Source organism: Coturnix japonica, chromosome Z (assembly GCF_054131305.1).
Source record: "Coturnix japonica strain WE chromosome Z, WE-NBRP24, whole genome shotgun sequence".
NCBI lineage: Eukaryota > Metazoa > Chordata > Aves > Galliformes > Phasianidae > Coturnix > Coturnix japonica.
This window is the reverse complement of record NC_140702.1, coordinates 47,864,527-47,883,029: the sequence shown is the minus strand read 5'-3', so window position 1 is coordinate 47,883,029 and position 18,503 is coordinate 47,864,527. Positions and strand designations below refer to the sequence as shown.

At 39.4% G+C, this 18,503-nt stretch overlaps 1 protein-coding gene across 7 annotated transcripts in view; it reads right to left on the bottom strand.

The window, feature by feature from the left end:
* The window catches only part of GLIS3 (GLIS family zinc finger 3), a 138,903-nt gene that overhangs the window by 119,793 nt on the left and 607 nt on the right, over positions 1 to 18,503 (bottom strand). For 2 of the 7 annotated variants that reach the window (XR_014940096.1, XM_085530721.1), the window contains exon 1: positions 18,326 to 18,458. The exons of 2 other annotated variants lie outside the window; for them this stretch is intronic. The gene's annotated coding sequence lies outside the window, so the exon portion shown is untranslated. Of the gene's footprint in view, positions 1 to 6,378; positions 6,485 to 15,230; positions 15,432 to 18,068; positions 18,205 to 18,325; positions 18,459 to 18,503 lie in introns of those variants that run through there. 3 more of the 7 variants (XM_085530717.1, XM_085530718.1, XM_085530719.1) reach the window with 3 other exon arrangements.

Sequence of the window (18,503 nt, the reverse complement as noted above, 5' to 3'; positions counted from 1 at the left end):
TCAGAACAACTCAGTAAAACAAAACAAAACAAAAATAACAAAGGTACAACAGACTCAGAAAATTCTATCAGTCAAATTTAATCATTTACCTTGTTACAATTATCTTGGACTAGTTAAAAAATACTGAAGAACATTTGGGAAGAGAAGTGAATTTAAAGCCTGACATTTACAGTTTGTAGCTTGTCAGTGTTGTTCTGTCACACTGCAGGTTTTAACCTACTGTTAAATATGTCAGTGAGGAAGTTTTAATACTGCCAATTAATTCTGTTCAACTAGATTCTGCATAGGATTGTTACAAACACAACACAGGAATCACACTATTTTTATTTTTTTTTTCCTAAAAGCAGAAAAGACTAAATTTTTCTGCAGATGGAACTCCTCCAACTAGACTCTAAGACAGTTTCATCTGCCTAGAGTAAGATTTGGTTTCTCTTTATGCATCTAAGTCAATGGAATCACAGAACTATCGAATAACTTGGGATGGAAGGGATCTCAAAGACCATCTATTTCCAACTCCGATTCCATGATTCTAAAATTGAAGAACAAAAATGACTCATGTACATAAGCAGTGTGTTGTGTTGGGAAACTATATTATAAAAGAACACACATGCCATTGCTCAAATTTTGCCAGTGTGAGAAATTTTTAGCAGTCGTGCTGGTACAGACACAGTTTGAATGTCATTTGCATGCAAACAGCAGTACATTTGCACAGCAATGTTTTTTATCTGAAACCTACCTCACTTCAGAAAATCTCTTTGCAGTGGTTTAGGGATACTTCTGGACAGAGAGGAAGACAAAATGATCAAAATTACAGGACTATATCAATGAACCCCATGGCAAGTCCAAGTGACCAATTGAAGAAGTAAACCAATTAGATTATTTCAGAAGTGTTTCGGTAACTGATTAATCAGTCTAATTTCTCCTGAAGGCCAACCTCTAGAAATGTCATGTATAACAATGCACAGCAGGTGTGTCCAACCTGCAGCACAGCAGAGACCATCCTGTGGCTGCCCTCTGCCCTGAATCATCATGGTGGCTGCTCCGTACCACTGAGTGGCTCAGCCCAACCCAGGCACATACTCGACACTGCAACAATGCAGCATCGCTGGGCTATTAAGATTGCTTCAGCTGAAAACAGGAGATGGGGAGTGTGCAGTGCACTGCTAACCCCAACCCTTGCAACTGCCACACATGCTCAATTGCATCAGAACCTGCTAGTACGAAGTACCATACATTATGTGCAATTATGCCAAGAGTAAAGTGCAATGATTGGTGATAATACTATTTCAGCCAGTCTGTGCTGTCTCACAAGAAAAGAGAACTCAAGAAAAATCTTGGATGAAGGATGAGTGTTCAGTAAAAGATGAACAGATGAGCACTTTCTTGTTGTGTTAAATAATATGGCTCTATGCTTAATTTGTAAGGAAACGGTGTCAGTTTTCAAAGACCATAACTTGAAAAGCCATCATATGCCAAAACATGCTGCCAAACTTGATGCATTTCAGGAAATGTTTTGTAAAGACAAAATGATGGAACCAGAAAAAGTCTGTCACCTCATTTTTTTTATTTTTTATTTTTTTAACTTTGTGATTCAAAAGGACTCAGCAGCTCACATTTCATGAAATACCACCACATTGCACATCATGAAATTTATGTGCAAAAGCTTTAAAAAATAGATAATGTCATGCAAATTGCCACCAAAGCTGTGAATTTCATAAGGTAAAATGAACAGAACCTTTACCAATTCCTTAAAAGTATAGATGTTGATTATGGGCACATAATTTACATTTCTGAAGTAAGGTGGCTAAGTTAGGGTAAAATCCTAAAACAATTTCATAAATGAAATAAAGTCATTTATGGAATCAAGAGGAAAATCTGTGTCAGAACATAAAGACGAAAAACTTCTCACATATTTAGCACTTTGACTGCTCATTTAAGAGTTAAACAAGTGTCTTCAAGATGAAAATCAACTCATGTGTGCTATGTTTCAAACCATAACAGTGTTCAAAATCAAACTTAATCCATGACAAGCTCAAGTTATGACAAATAATTTTATTCATCTTGATACACTGTTCAAATACAGTCCTGAGAACAGCAAAGATATGCAGCCCCTCTTTCCAATTTGATAAATCTGACAACAGCCTTCAAGATTAAAAAAAAATCATCATTTTGGGGGCATATTTGCAACTCTAATTTTAGTTAACATAAATACATAACCTGCAAATTTTCAAACAGAATGTACAGAACTGCAATCATATCATGTCTCTTTACTAGACTTTTATAAAGCCTATCTCACAGAGAAAAATATCCCTCACTTCACCATCATGCCTTATTCGTGTCACTGCTTTTTTGGCAATACGTGATGTACATGAACAAGTATGAAGTACAGGAAGAGTAAAATTTCATCAAAAATTTCTGAGGAAAACCTTGAGAACTCACTAAGAAATGCAATTCCTTCTATTGAACAAGACTGATACACATGTTGCACAAAAACAAGGTGAAATATCACGTTTTATTTTTTTTGTTGTTGCTCTTTTCTTATATTCTACTAAAAATATATTTTAAAAAATTAGATTTGTTACTTATATATATTAACAGTATCATATATTTCATACACAGCCTGACACAATTCCTCTTCACTTGATGCAGACCAGACAAGTCAAAAGGCTGGACATCCAGGGTGTGCAGCCTTGTTAAACTGCAAGTAAGATAATCAACTGCAACAATATGACACTTAAAATATCCTGTTGGAAGGAACCTATAGCAGTGTTGTCATTCATTCCTTTAAATCTGAACGATGCACATCCACAATGTAAAAATAGTTACGAAATTAGACCGGATTAGAGGCCTTGTATGGATGAGCAAGAAACCTGTGGATAAACTAAAAGGAAAGAAGGAGGTCTACAAAATGTGAAAAAGGGGCCTGTCCATCTGGGAAGAATACAGGAATATTGTCAGGGTCTGTATGGATGCAACAAGGAAGATTAAGGCCCTCTTGGGCCAAGGAGGTAAAGGATAACAAAAAAAGTCTTTTTTAAGTATGTCAACAGTAAAAGGAAAAATGGGGAAAATATGGGTCCCCTACTAAATGACATGAGTGCCTTGTTAACAGGGGATTCTGAGAAAGTGGAGATTCTAAATGCCTTCTTTGTTCTTTAATGCTAACATTAGCCCTCAGGAATCACAGACCCTGCAGGCAAGAAAGAGAGTATGGAGAAAGGAGGTCTTCCCATTCATCAAGGAAGACCTGGCCAAAATCAATGCACACAATTCCATGGGCCCCAGTGGAATACACCCACGTGTGCTGAGAGAACTGGCAGAGGTGACTGGTGAACCACGCTCTGTCATCTTCAAAAGGTCTTGGAGAACAGGAGAGGTGCCTGAAGGCTGGAGAATAGCCAATGACAATATAGTCTTCAAAGAGAGCAAGAAGGAGGATCCAAAAAACTACAGTCCATGGAAAGGTGACGGAATGACTTGTTCTGAGTACTCTCTCCAAGCAATTGAAAGAGAAAAAATCTATCTGGAACAGTCAGCATGGATTCATCAAGGGGAAATCATGCTTGACCATCATGGTAGCCTTCTATGATGTCACCACCAGCTGTGTAGACGAGGGGGGAGGGGAGCAGGGGATGTTGTCTACCTTAACTTCAGAGAAGCATTTGATACAATCTCCCACAGCATCCTTGCCATGAAACTTAGAAAGTGTGGCATAGATAAATAGACTGAGAGCTGGTTGACTGGCAGAGCTCAGAGGGTTGTTCAGTTTGGATAAGACTGAGGAGGTATCTAATTAATGCTTACAAATATCTAATGGGAGGTGAGAAGCAAATGGATGAGTTCTGGCTCTTCGTGGCAGTGTGTAGCAATAGGACAAGGAAGAATGTCCTAAAACTTGTACAAAGGAAGTTCCATAACTAAGATGTGGAAGAACTTCCTTATGGTAAGGGTGACAAAGCACTGGAAGAGGCTCTGGAGTCTCTTTCTATGGAGATATTCAGTCTCATTCTATGGAGATAATCAAGACCTGTCAGGACGCCTACCTGAGTGACCTCTTGTGGGGAAACATGCTTTAGGAGGGGTGCTAGCTCTATCTCTTTAGGTCCATTCCAACCCCTGCAATTCTGTGTGATTATTTGTGAAATAAGAAAAGCAGTCACTAACGCTTTAACTGTTCAATTACTGGTTCTACCTCTGTTGCCATTTGTCACAAGGCAGCAAAATGTAACCAAATGTTGGTGGGAAGGTTCAGCTTCTACTGCCATAGCACCAATACGTGCCTCTGACATTATGGACCAACGTAATCACTTTTATTCCAGTTTCTGGGAAAAGCAGCTTAAAACACTGACTTTATCAACTGCGCTGGATCTGAAGAACTGACCATAAACAACACCATCAAACTGAGATTTTTATCACTAGAGCAAGTTCTATTTCAACCGCTTAGGGCTGCAAATGGAGAATGCTGTTTGAATACATGTCTCAGTTGGATCCTGTCTGTCACTGACCACCTACACCATCCACGATGAATCCAGAAGAGAATGACAAGGGGGAAAACAGAAAACAGGTGGGATGTGGAGCTAAAATGACATATAATAGACGAAGAAGGTTCAGCAGCAGAGACCAGAATAAAATTTTGGCATTCTGAAGAGAATGTGAAGTTCTCAATCACAGGATCACAGAATTGTAAAAGTTGGAAAAGACTTCAAAGATCATCCAGTCCAACTGTCCACCTACTGCCAATATTTCCCCACTAAATTATTTCCATTATTATCATAGCTACATGTTTCTTGAACTCCTCCACAGTGACTCTACCAGCTCTCTTGGTAGCCTATTTCAGCACACAACCACTCTTTCAGAGAAGAAATTCTTTCCTAATATCCAACTTGAATGTTCCCTGGTGCAACTTGAGGCCACTCCCTCTAGCCCTATTGCTAGGTACGAGAGAAGAGGCCAATACTCACCTCATTACAGCCTCCTTTCAGATAAGGTCTCCCACAAGCTTCATCTTCTCCAGACTAAAAAATCACACTCTGCTCCAAGGCTGTAGTGCTGCCTGGAGTTGTTGTGGCCAAAGAGCAGGACCTGGCACTTCGTCCTGTTGAACTTCATCCTACTGATTGGATAGCTTAGCTATCCAGCCTGTCCAGATCCCTGTAATGGGCCTTCCTATCCTGAGGCAGATCAACACTTCCTCCTGGCTTGGTGAAGTTACATTTAGATTTGCTTAGTTCTTCAATGAAGGAATTAAATAGGGCTGGCCTTTGTAGTGATACCTGGGGAACACTTAAAAGTCTTACAAGGAGTACCTGAGAGAACCGGAATTATTTAGTCTGGAGAAGAGGAGGCTCATGTCAAATCTTTCAGCTCTTTACAACTACCTGAAGGAAGGATCTATCTGAAAGGAGGTCATAGCAATGTGGGCACTGGCTTCTCCCAAGTAACTAGTGATGAGAGGCAATGGCCTTACTTTGCACCAGGCAAGTTCAGGTTGGCTATTAGGAAAAAAATTATTCTCAGAAAGGATGTTGATATTTATGAATGGACTACCCAGAGAGATGGGAAATGGCCTCAAGTTGTACCAGGGGAGGTTTAGGTTGGATATCACAAAAAAGTTCTTTACAGAAAGAATTGCCAAGCACTGGAATAGGCTTCCCAGGGAGGTGGCTGAGTCACCATCCCTGAATGTGTTTAAAAAAACATTTGGTTGTGGTGTTCAGGGACATGATTTAGCAGAGGGTTGTTAGTTGCAGTAGTATGGTTAGGTTCTGGTTGGACTTGATGATCTTTAAGGTCTTTTCCAACCTGAGGTATTCTATGATTCTATAATTCTATGGTGGAGTAACCATCCCTGGCAGTTTTCAAGAAGAGGGCCGATGTAGCTCTGAGGGATATGGTTTAGTAGTATAGTTGTGATGGGTCAATAGTTGGACTACATGATTTAGTAGTCTAACCTTAATGGTTTTGTGATTTTGTGAAAAGATGATCTACTCTCTTACCATTTACAATGCAGGGCATGCTGCATTAATTCAAGTACAAGGTTATACACAATGCTTGTAGGTATCTCAGAGGCCAAAAATGAAATTTGCCCTGGAAACGTAAGTGGCACAGAAATGCAGACAAAGAAATAACATGCAAATGTCATTTATAATCCGGGTAGAAACAAATCAGATACATCTTATGCTAGTCTATTATGCAAGCTAAGTTCAAACATTTAAGCATGCACCTTTAAAAAAAATCATACTACTTTCCCCACTGAACCTGAAAGCAAAAGTAATTATCAAAGTCAGTTGTAGAAACCCCACATCTCACAGACACTCTTAGAAAAATTACATCATTACAATTTTTACATCTGTGTGAGAATCCTTGTCTATCATGTACAGAATAGATCAGAAGAGCATCCTCTCTTCTAATTGTTTTCTGGGAGCAGGGGGTAGGAGAGAAGTAGCTTGTATATATGCTTCCTGTTTACCAGCATCAAACAGGCCTGCAGCAATAGGAACCAAATGAAGGAACATATTATCATGGTGAAGATCACAATATCACTGCTAAAAAAAGCATCTTGATCAAGAATATTATGGTAATGTGGGGAAAAAAAAAAAAAAAAAAAAAAGACAAACACACAAAAGCCCCACCAAATCCATCTGAAAAAGTCAGTATTTGCACACATTTATGGTTAACTATACAGTGAACTACCATCTGAACCCCTGCTTTTCCACATAAAGACACAAACATCCTGTTTTCCCTCTCTGTAGTTACACATGCAGCTCTGAAATGAATTTTGCATTTGACACCTCAGATGCAAATCTCAAAGCACTGGGTAGATTTAAGAGCAACTTATAAAATATTTGCTACTGGAAAAAACAGAGGCATAGCTATACTTACAACCACGTGAAAATTTCAGACCTGACTTCATACCAAGGGAGAAGTGGGCTTAATGAAGCTTTCAAGAATTTTCAGTTATAAAACTTCTAGGACATCTGTATTTCAAATGGATTTTGATTAAAAATTTTCCCTATAAAACATGGCTGAAATACTTAACTCTCTAGACAGATATTTTTAGTGCCATCTCCTGGTTATAAGAAAAAAAATGAAAAAATCATATATTAAATCATTTATAAAACTTGCCCATGCTTTCCTTGCTGCTTTTCATCTGGCAAAACTTTTGGACACTGCTGACATGAGTAAGACGTCATGGCGAAAACAGGTGTCATATAGTTGTTAATAAATACATGTTATCACCTTCAGCTGGCTTTCCCCAGTCTGCAAGAGTAATATTTTGTCTATGGAAATTATAATGCATGAGATACACTTGAGTGTATTTTAGATATCTAGTATCAATTTGAAAACATAATGTCCAAGCCCACAAGGCACAGAATAAAAATAAATGGCTGAGTATAAGAGAAGTTAAAGTAACTTCTTAATGCAAAATTGTTAAGTATTGGCAAAATGCCTAATACTCTTGAAGGATTTTACAGTTTTGTGTATATTAGATCCTTTCTGGCATCAAGCCTAATACTCTCCAGGGAATTTTTGTAAGTTGCCTTGGGCTTTTATAACACATCGTCCAATATACATGTTGGTATCACTAGTTATTTACATTTTTTTGCATATTTTGTTTTTAAACAAAGTTTTGAACACTTACTTATACTAAAAACTCCATACTAAAAACACAGTAAAGGTCACTGTAAATTACTGACTTCTACTGCTAATCTTCAGGAGTTTCCTGAACATCATTTATTTCCAGGTGTTGACACATGACTGAAACATGGCAGATGGAAAAATAAAATAAATTAACCTGAAACAACTACACCAGAGGAATAACTTGCAACAGGAATCCACCAATTTTACGTTAAGTAGACCTTTTGTATATGCTATAAAAGGTATGACAAAACCCAAAGAGAACTTCGTCAAATAACTAGGATTGCAGTCCTAGACTACAACCTCTTCATCCAATGCCTAGAACTAATAGTAGAATTAAGTTCAGGAAGTCCCACATTCCCATCCATCAAGACCCTTCCCTGTTTGATCAAGAATGGATGTTACCAACAATTGTCAGAGCTATAATTAATTACTTCCTTGCCTTGATGGGTCATACACTCCTTTTCAAACATGTCAAGTCCACTGAAGCATATACAAGGCTGGAAACATCTGTCACACTTGACACAATTAAGATCATTATCACTTAATCACTTTGCTGTACCTAGACATTGTCAATAAGCCAGCTTAAAAACTGCAGAAAATTGATTTAAAAACAACAACAACAACAAAAACAGCTTAAAAAGAAAGTAAGACCTTAGTCAAGCTTTCTTTGTGAGGAACTGCACAGAATACTGATGAACAACTTGTTTTCAGGCTGTGCCAAATGACACATAAAAACAACAGTACTACAGAGCAAAATAAGTGTGTAAAAAGATTTCAAATGAGGCTCAAGCTGCTTACTGATTAACACTTTCTCACATAACAGACTTCACAGACCTGCATAGTTACTGTCCAGAAGTGAAACAAGGCTCTCTTGGACAATAGAGACAAACGATCCCTCCTAGTCAGGTTTAACAATTCTCACACAGCTTAACAGTATTGGAGGTGCTGTTCCTTCCAAAGCCTATTAAAAAAGCAAAAAGACCCTCTCACTCACCACCCTCCTCCCCTCAAAAAATCTTTCTAGTTATAATACAGCCTCAGACACATACTCACATGTTGAGTAGAGCAGTTTTAGTAGGGCAACCAGGAGGGAACAAAAGGTGAGCTCAGTTTCCAAGGCTTGGACTCCCTACATATGCAGTGTGATCTGCTGCTAGAGGCAACAGGGGAAGTAAGAAGATGGCTACAGCTCTCTTGACTGATAGCTGCTCACAATTTTGAGAAAGTCCTGCAAAACATACTAGCTCAAACTTCAAACACATAAGTAAAGAAAACCAAAAGCCTTCTCATGCCCACCTGGTGCCTCTCTGCTGTGTTATAAGCTGGAAGTGCAGCAGCTACGCCACCTCCTCAAATAGCACCTCATGGGATAACAGCAATCACTGCAGAAATTCTCCACTAGAGAAATTTGAACTGCTTGAAGACTACAGTTTATTATCTAACGTTACAGGAAAATCTGCTTTAAGCTTCAAATGAATTTCCATAAAAACATAAGTATGATTGCAGTGATTCAAACCAAGGATCCAGCTCCCCCAGAAGACAGAACCCTCCACTGTCCCCAACTAGACAGTGATGAGGGAAACAGCCCCAGTGTCCTCCACTACCTAAACTGTCAGATTGTTTGTTTTTAATACCTCTTGACGGACTTCAGAAAAATATGTTCTCATTCATAGAGTAAGAGAACAGGTACAGGTGTGGAATATGTTGGCTGTCTGGAAAAAACATGGTGTCTTCTGAAATATTAGGGATTTTTATTACCATGTTAGTCACAGTAGCCCTCAGGATGTGCCTGGACATCATCCAGCTCAAATTCAAAAAAATACTGTCTGTACAGAAGAGTGAATAAAGCAAGCAGTAAGAACAGCTACTAGGTTTTTAAGGTGAAATGCTGCTCAGATATGTTTATTTAGAGAAGATAAGTAATACATCTTCAAGTACATAACATAGTCTGGATATCACTACAGTTGTAATCTGAACCATTCAAAGACTAGAACTCCCTTCAAAATGTACCATAGTAATAGAACATTCAGTGGAAAGTTGAATTTTTAAAATTACATTATTTTTCAGTATAAGACATCTGTCAAAACATCTGCACTGAAAAGAGAAGAAGAAGAAGCTGATGACCAGTGATACCACATTATGGACTTCAATCTTCCTCTGCTGTTCTTGCTTCCTTCTGCTTATTTTTCCCTGATGTCTTTCCAACTCTGCCACCTGAGCAACTACTGTCAATAAAGATCTGCTTTCAAAGTCTGAGCAAATCTGTTAAGTGTGAAACTGAATATTGACAGAAAGTGGTCAAATACACATATCAAATGAAATTAGAGACTGTAGATTCTGAGTCAATTATGTTTACTGTTATGCCTGCATTTTGCACCAAATTTCTTTGTGAAGATACTTTCTTTGGAAACATACATCAGTATCTGCTAAGACTTGCTTTTTGTCTCTGTATAGTATAAATGAAGAGTAGGCTTTAGATTCTCACCATGCACAAAAGTGTAACAGTTTCTCTTAATGTGACTTGAGGTGACATCCTTCCTAAAATATTCTGTTATTTCCTTCTTCCCTACTGTGGTGCTGTTTATTCATTACTGAAAGAGAATAGGGAGCTATTTTCCACTAATAAGTCAGACTGTTGTGTATATTGCTGCTTTTACTATCCTGTATGTTTTAAAGTTTAAAAAAAAAAAAGAAAAAAAGAAAAAAAAGAAGAAATAAAAACAACTAAAAAAGAACCCACACTTCTGAATTGTGCAAACTTCTATAAATCATCTTGAGATAACTGTAAAGCTATTGACTTCTTGAGAAAAAGCTTTACTTTTTATTTAGATTAAATGCCTATCAGAAGACATTCCTTCCATGTAACAGCCACTAGAAAAGGAGAAAATACAAAAAAACTGTGCAGGCACTTGTTATACAAACAGTTTTACAAGGTTTATAGTCTTATTTACAAGGTTTATACAGCATATCAGGGATCAAAGTCTTAGTAAATTAACTAGAAGTGGCTAGGTGGAATCTCAGTTCTTCCATAGTGGATATACTTTTTTAACTTTGTAAGCAGTATTGTTAATAATTATGATTAATGCCAATCAATGGAAACACAGAACCTGAAGCCCATGGTATCTGAAGCTCATAGTATCTTCTATGCATTCTGTAGAATTTATGCTATTCTATAAATTCTCAAAAACAAAATCACAACATATTCGCTCATATACAATTGTAATACTTTAACACCCACTTGATGAAGGGGAACAGGGTACAGTTAAGATCTATAAAGATCTCCTGTATTATATGACTACAGAAGAAAAATACAAAATACGCTTTCAGAAGACAAGTATGTGTATCCGTTGTCATCACTCATCCTCTGTCTCCTTATCTCTTTCCCAGTTTTCCTCATTTGTTTTACAATTGTCACTGCCTCTTGTCTTTTCAATCATGTATTTATTACAAGCAAACAATGTTCATATGGCAGTGTTAATTACAGACTTCCCCAGTGTCAGCCCTTCTGCTGGAATCTCTATTCTCTACCCCACAAAACAGTGGACTGCTTTAAACGTGTGTCAGGAGAGTGGGCCAAGGAAGAAGGATGGAAGTGACAACAGTCAGAAACACCGTGGTTACACAGAGTAGATCCAAACTCCCAAATACCAAAGACAATACACTAGGTGATACTTTCCTTGCCATGTGATGATCTCTGCAAGGTATACAGCTGGTAGAGCAACTGTTAATTCAGGCTGTTTCAGAAATGTAAAACAGAGATCCATGCTGTGATAAGTTTAAACAAATCACTTGGAACCAAGCCTGAACTAAGCTCTACCTGCAGACAAAGTGAGAGAAGTCCCTCCAGAGCTCACAGTGTGAAAAGTCCACTTCTTCTCTCTGCCAACAGCAGAAACTTGAAGCCAGATACTCTGAGGAGTACCCACCACCAACACCACAGCAAGCACCAGTCAGAGGTCCCCTAATGAGTATGTATATGCATTACTATAGGTCTGACTCAGATGAACACTCAAGCAGGCAGTTAACTTTCAACTCATTCTGAAACACTGCTGGTTTCAATTTTGTGTGCCATGCTAAATGGATAGACTTAATGATTTTTAATGCAATACACTTGGAATAAAAAAAGAAACCTGTCTTCTGCACTTGTAGAAAAAAAATAACTTTTATTGATATTTTAAAATATTTAATTCTTTTCCATCAATGAAATCCACACATTGTCTACATTAAGTGCTCAAAGTAAGGTATCCTAATGCCTCAAAAGCAGCATCTCAATTTCCAGCATGGTCAGAATCAGTAGTCCCTGAAATCTTAAAGTTCTCTTTAATCTTTATAAACCCAAGAGCAGACAAGAAAGTAATTCCAGATAAACATGTAAAACTCTGATGTAAAAGAACTTACCCACTGAGGACCAGCCTACAAATCTTGTGAGAGCTACATTTCATTATCTTCTACAGTATACACAGTGGTTCCATAAACTGGACTGCAAACCTATGGTTAAGACCTGCTCCAAGGTGCTCTACAGCTTGCCTCATCTAAGTACACTAACAAACTATGACTACACTGCTGCTTTCATGAATAAGCAGTTGTTAGTCATGGATGGAAAGCTGTGTTCATGTATCCAAGACAGAATATTTCTGACAGGACTCACAAAATTCTGTCTCTACAGAGCACAAAGTGACTATTTGGATCAGTTGAGTTATGTTAGAAAAGCAAAGTAAGACTATGCTGTTTATAAGGAAACATAGGGCAGCTTAGGGTATATGAGCAACTGCTGTAAATTACAATGTTCCTAACCATAATAAGAAATGAATTACTTTAGTGAAAAATAGTAAAATATTCTGTTTCCATATCTCTTCAGTTGCAGTAAAAGAATGCTAGAAGAGAGACAGGATTTCATCAACTAAAACCATTATCATCTAGGTATAAAATACTGGAGAAGGATTGTGATTACCTGCGCATAGAGAAAATATGTTTCCAAATTCCTGATGTTTTGTCATCAAAGACTGTGGGCCTGGACCTTGTAATAAAGGCTTCCCATTTGTAACTGCTTGTATCCTGGGACTTAGAGCAAGAGGGTGAATTGTGCTGTTAATGATGCAGCTCTGAGGACCTACATCTCCTGCAAGAGCTATCTTTGAGTGTACACTGGTGAACATGTTTCCAATACCTGGGCTTGGGCTGCTGCTACCTGAAGATGGGTAGGGCATTTCTATATGAACTCTGATTAAGTGTAATCTCCAGTCCACTGAACACCACAGGTACATGAGGAGTACCCATAGTCTGGTGGCTCATACCAAATGACCTCCTGTTCATTTATGAGCTGTTGATGTAATCCAAGAGTATTTGTACAGAACAAAAGCTATGACTGACATCAATCCAAAGTCAGTAAGTAATGCAGTAAGTAAATATGTCTGTTTAAAAAAGAATGCAAAACAAACAAACAAACAAACAGATGTTGTAGTAAATATCACCAAATAAAAGTGAGGTCTGCCCAGAGCTCAAAGCTCTATGACAACTCTGGCACCAAGCAACAAAGTACAAGTGTTTCAGGGATGGTCAGGGAAAAAGAACAAAGCTAAGCAAAGACTTGCAGCTTCACAGCTTTAACACAAAGAGAACCTGCCCCTTCAAAAGCTGAAGTCTGCAATAAGGTCAGATACCTTCACATTAGCTAAACCAGCCATGAAATGAAGTGAATGCTAAGCAAGTGAAAGAATGCAGCCAGAACTGAAAAGACTCCCTTATAGACTGTGGTCACTCTGATGAACTGGCTATCTTTCCTTTTCCTGTCACCTCTTTGGTCTGTTAATTAAAATGGCGTTGCAAAGCAAACACAGCAGGGCAGCACTATGCAGATGTTGACAAAAAAAGGAAAGAGATGCCAATTCACATTCTAAAGAACGTACACACAAGAAAATGGAGAGGGAAAAGCAAAACCATAGAAACGCCCCTGGCCCTCCCAACTCTGGTGGGGATTAACCAGAAAGCACAGCATGGCAGTATTCAAAAACATAACTGTAGTCCCTGCAAAACCAGACTGCTATCATAAATCTGCGGATGTGCTCTAACTTAGACATCATCATTCAGTTGCAGATTTTCAAGATGATCTTCCAATTTATGCCAATAATTTTGCAACTCTTTCTACTAAGACACTTTTATTTAGTTTTCCTGTTGCTTCATTCTTAGAAGAGAAAACCAGTAAAGGGTTTGAGTGATCTCCTCAGCCATGACTTAACAAATGACATCATCAAAGAATCATAGAATTGTGGAATCATATAATCAGCAAGGTTGGAAAAGATCTCCAAGATCTAGTCCAACCATCCACCTACCATCAACATTTCCCTATGATTCGTGTCCCTTTGTAAAACATCTGAACATTTCCGGAACACCTCAACTAGATCTAAAAGTTTCCTGGCCTAAAAAGATTTGTAGAAAAAAGTTGCCCTCAGTGCAAATCACTAGGCTAAGATGTCGCACAGATTGGGTAATATCAGCCCTAACTCAACTGAATAGTACATGCCCAAATTTATCCACTAGGTTCCTATGTTTAACATTAAGTACATGTTTAAGTAGTCCATTGAATCATTGATTCAGTACCTGGTTAACTTGTTTAGATACACAAATTAAGTTGAAAGGAATAAAACTGAGGTTCAGCTTCAATAATGCTTTTCATTCATGTATATATTATGGTTTGAACCAAACATTACAACTTCTTTTCAGCAAATCACTGAACTGTAATTTTTCTCTTCAGCTCACGGTTACCAGCAATGAAGCCAGTAAAGTTATGATCAGTGTATTTATGTTAAACTCTTGACTTTCTACAATGTTCCAGTTTTCTCTATGAACTGTCAAAACAAAACAAACAAACAAAAAACACAACCAAAAAAACCAACCAACCAACCAAAAAAAAAAAAAACCCGTAACGCCAAACATGCCTTTTCCAAAACGCCATTCATAGCACATCTCCAGAATAGAGTAAAAGTCATCTAAATGATTGTAGAGGTAGATAAACACGCACAGATACTCACACAAAATACACTACAGGTTAAACTCATTGACAATGAAAGATGTATGCATATTACATTCAAAGGCAAAAGCAACACTCTGACTGACATTTTCAAGAAGAGATACCCTATTGACACTGAAATGGTTACAAAATATGTATTCTAGATATTATCTTTCCTTGTTATATTTGTGTATCACAGCAATAAAACTCACATACACAAATTAAATGCAGTATTATTAACTGTCATGCCTAGCTGAAGCGCAAATCACTCTTTTCAATTCAACTAAGGACAGGCAGATCTGAATGTTCTGAAATTCTCAGTTTGTTTTAAAAGCAGAATGTACCTTGCCATAACACAGGTGATTAGCTCCCTAGAAAAGGACACATAAAGGCAGCTGTTTCACTGGCAAGGCAATATAGCATGGCCCTATATATTGGCTACAAACAAAGAGCATTCTTGTCAATAATCCTTGTCTGCAAAAAGTACTAATATAATCAAAGAAATACATGGCAAATGCATCAGCTTTACTTAGTAGAAGTGCCTTTAGTTTTATCAACAAAACTACGCACAGTTTACACAGACCTGCCAGCTCAGGTAAAATCCAGGTCAAAGCTGGTTGGTCTCCCTGCTGTTCTCCTCTGGACTTTATTTCACAATGATGCAGACAGTTCTGTTCTGTCTTTGACTCACTTCTGTCATTGTCAACTGCTGTTTTTCCGCCTTTGGAGAAAAGGCCTCTGGGCCTGTAATTTCTTCCCTCAAGCCAGTAAGATATATTTTGAACTAAATGGTCAGCAAGTGCCCTCAATACAACTCCTGTTCATTTTGATGAAAGCAGAAACAAGTTATTTCTCTAGAATTAACTTTCATTTTCCTGATTCTGTAATGAATAAGTATAACATTCCTTTAATGTGCAAACAAAATATTAAGACATCTTGGAGAGAGTTACTTTCCCCATCTTTTAAAATGATTGCTTTGCAGTAATCTTAGTATTATTTATTTGGTCACAAATGCCCTTTCATTGATTTCATTTGTTCAGTATTCGCTTCCATTAAAATGCCATTTTCATATCAAAGCCGGCAGGGCCAAACTGATTCAAACCAAAATATCGGATATACCTAGAGGTGCATTAAAGCAAAAGCAACAAACTAAAAACCAGTAGGATGCTAATTAGATTCTAACAGTCTATCTGACCTTCACCTTATAAATAGCTCCTAATTATAGTGACTTACATGACACTTTGAAATGCTGAATAAGACTGAAACATATATAAATTAATGATACAAGAATACCAAAGAAAAGAATATTACAGTTGTGCTAGACGAATTCTTTTGCTGTACCGAAGAAACACAACCACTTGCCACCTTTCAGTGACATATTTCTCTCCATCAATGAGACACTGCAGTGCTCTGTCTTACTCATGCTGATGTCAAAGGAAACATACATAATTAGATTGATTGCTTCTGAATCTCCTTTTTTTAAGCTGACATTACTCAAAGCTTCATGACTGTACCTATATCAATAACAACATGACAGCAAAGTTGCTCAAAATCCACAACAATGATTTATAAATCCACTTTCAGAAAACCATGTAGTAAAACTTTAAGTCAGGCTGAATCCCTGGAAAATGTGATTAGTAACCCTTCAAAAAGAAAAGCAAAGAATTTACAAACCCATGCTAGCTGCACAGTATGTCACTCTGTCTGCTGTTCAGTGCAGTTTAGAAAGAGCTGGCTTACCACTTCACCCACTGAAGTAAGATGTAAAAACTCTTCAACTCCAGTAAGACCTGAGTCAGACTGCTCCACAGGGTAGTTTAAGGAGATGGCAATGAATCTAGCTCAGGAGACATGCAGTCACGTGACATTTATCAGACACGGGCACTTTGTGCATCAGGTAGCAAGCACCATCCCAAAACAAAGAAGGCTGAAGAATCCTTACTTCAGTTCCATAGCAGCTGCCATGCACCGTGGGGAACTGATATGGTCACCTCCCTTAGTGCTCCTGGACTGTGTGCTGCAGGACTGTAACATGAACAGGATCAGCCTCCCTGCAGACACCTGCCCCATCTCAGAACCACTCCAGGGGAAAGCATCAATGACAGGCTGTCTCATCTCAGCCTCACTATAGTCCTGTGCCTACAGAAACAGGACCCTGGAAGCTCCTGTTGTTGCTGTGCCCTGCAGCTGTGTGCGACAAGCATGTGCCCAGGCAGATGTGCCAGCCCCTGACTTAATAACTCATTTTCTGAAAAGCACATGCACACCAAATGAAGCACTGGTATGATGATAGCTGTACAGGTGCTGCACAGGCACCTGGCTATGGCTCACAATCAAAATAACTGCAGTTTTCCTGATCCTTCCCAAGGGAAGGAGCTTCAACTTAAAAAAAAAAAAATAAAATGAACAGAGTGCTGGAAATTAAGGTTGGGGCAGCATGCAGATTAGGAATGACAGCGGCAGTAAAAGATGAAAATATGGCTTCAAAACTTAAGCCTCCCATTCACAGAAATTAGACAGAATCTTTCTGACCTTCCATGCTATCTGCCATCTCAGAAGCCACACACTGCTGAGAATAGCAGGTATCCCACAGAGCATCCATTGTTTTGGCAGCTCATGTCCTTTTCACAACACCTGTACTTTTGGACTACCACCGGGGGCTGATTTCCAAACCGCAGCACCCTGATGATACCTCACTTCTGTTAAATGCAGACGGTCATCCAAGGAAAGCAAGGGGATGGATGTGCAGCCTGAGGGTTTTCTGGTTCTCCAAGAGTAGCAGAAAGCCTTCTGGATAAAGCATCAATAAGCCAGGAATAAAAAAGCCAGGGAAGTTCTCTGCAGCACTGTAAGATGACCACCCTCCAAACATAACTGAGTTTTTCAGAGCTAGCATAATAAAATATACTAATTACTTATTGCTTGCATCACTGTAATTCCTGGGAAGATTAGTCACAGTAAGGAATGCCTTTGTGCAAGGAGCTGTACAAACACAACACAGAACACAGCCACTGCTAGTGCTGCGACTATCACCAGAAGGGCAGCCGTTATCAGGGGGACAGGATGATGTATGTCCCCGTGCAATTGGGACCCAGCACTATCACCACTCCACTACGAAAACTTTCTCAGGTCTTTACGATAGTAATTAGAATCTCCTCAACCTTTTCTCCTCTAGGGCTGAGGGCAGCAAGGCAGAACTATTGCAAGTGGCTGCTGCAGCACAACAGCACGAGCTTTCCAGGAGCGGCGTTACTCTCATTAGGCTGCGCTACAAACTTCGGGAAGCTGTTGGAGAAACTCAGCACAACCTGGCGGCAGTGCGCTCCCACGCAAGGCATGCTTTGCGATGTGCTGCTGACAGCTGCAGCACCCTCACACGTTGCGGCTTCTGCGAAACCCGACTCTTGCGCCTTGTACTCACGCCGCTGCCCCGCTCGCGCTGCCCATCATGACTTTGGACCCTCCAGGAGCGCGGCCGCAATTGCTGACACTGCAGCATCAGCAGCGGAGAGGGTACGAGTGCAAGCAGGACCCGGCACGGCACCGGCGGCGTCCCCGTGGGAGGCACAGACACGGGGCCAGAGGCACCTGCCCCGGTGTCCTGCTGCCACCACCACGCTCTTCTGCAGGCAGATGTCCTAGGAGATGGCCACCACCACCCGCACATCGCCCACACACCTCGCAGCTGAAACTTCAGCAGCTTCAGCCCGGGCCAAAAGCTGCCCGCGGTCTCGGGGGAGAAAGGCGCAGCTGAAAGCCGTGAACGTCGCGGCTGTGATGCCAGGCACGCCGAGCTGCCCGGCCGCAGCGCTGCCCCTCGTAGCACCGTGCCCGGCTGAAGGACAGCCCAGGGGCA